The sequence below is a fragment of the Salmo salar genome, chromosome 09 (assembly GCF_965601325.2).
Source record: "Salmo salar chromosome 09, fSalSal1, whole genome shotgun sequence".
Lineage (NCBI taxonomy): Eukaryota > Metazoa > Chordata > Actinopteri > Salmoniformes > Salmonidae > Salmo > Salmo salar.
Window position 1 is genome coordinate 97,821,531 of NC_138299.1, and position 970 is coordinate 97,822,500.

The following is a 970-nucleotide window of genomic DNA, read 5'->3' on the forward strand; positions in this document are numbered from 1 at the left end:
AAGCTCATTGATGAACTCTCCAAGGGAACCTGGAGGGCGATAAATGATAAGGATGTTAAGCTTGAAAGGGCTGGTAACTGTGACAGCATGGAATCCAAATGAGGAGATAGACAGATGGGTCAGGGGAGAAAGAGAGAATGTCCACTTGGGAGAGATGAGGATTCCAGTGCCACCACCCCGCTGGCCAGATGCTCTCGGGGTATGCGAGAACACGTGGGCAGACGAGGAGAGAGCAGTAGGAGTAGCAGTGTTATCTGTGGTAATCCATGTTTCCGTCAGCGCCAAGAAGTTGAGGGACTGGAGGGTAGCATAGGCTGAGATGAACTCTGCCTTGTTGGCCGCAGACCGGCATTTCCAGAGGCTGCCGGAGACCTGGAACTCCACGTGGGTCGTGCGCGCTGGGACCACCAGGTTAGAGTGGCAGCGGCCACGCGGTGTGAAGCGTTTGTATGGCCTGTGCAGAGGGGAGAGAACAGGGATAGACAGACACATAGTTGACAGGCTACAGAAGAGGCTACGCTAATGCAAAGGAGATTGGAATGACAAGTGGACTACACGTCTCGAATGTTCAGAAAGTTAAGCTTACGTTGCAAAAATCTAATTGACTAAAATGACGAAAATGATACAGTACTGCTGGCTGGTGAAGTAGGCTAGCTAGCAGTGGCTGCGTTGTTGACTTTGTTTGAACGTGTAGCTGGCTAGGTAACCTCGATAGTTTCAGTACTACACCTTATCATGATACAAAAGCAACTATGTAGCTAGCTAACATAGCACTAATCAAGACGTTCCTTTGTAATGTATTTAGTTTCTACAATGCTGCTCGTCGGTAAAAGTTGGCTAGGTTTGGAAAAATGGCGTCGCGGGGGACGAAAATAGCTGGCTAGCTAACCTCGATAATTACTCTAAACTACACAATTATCAAACTATGACAAAGACAACTATGTAGCTAGCTAACACTGCACTAGTCAAA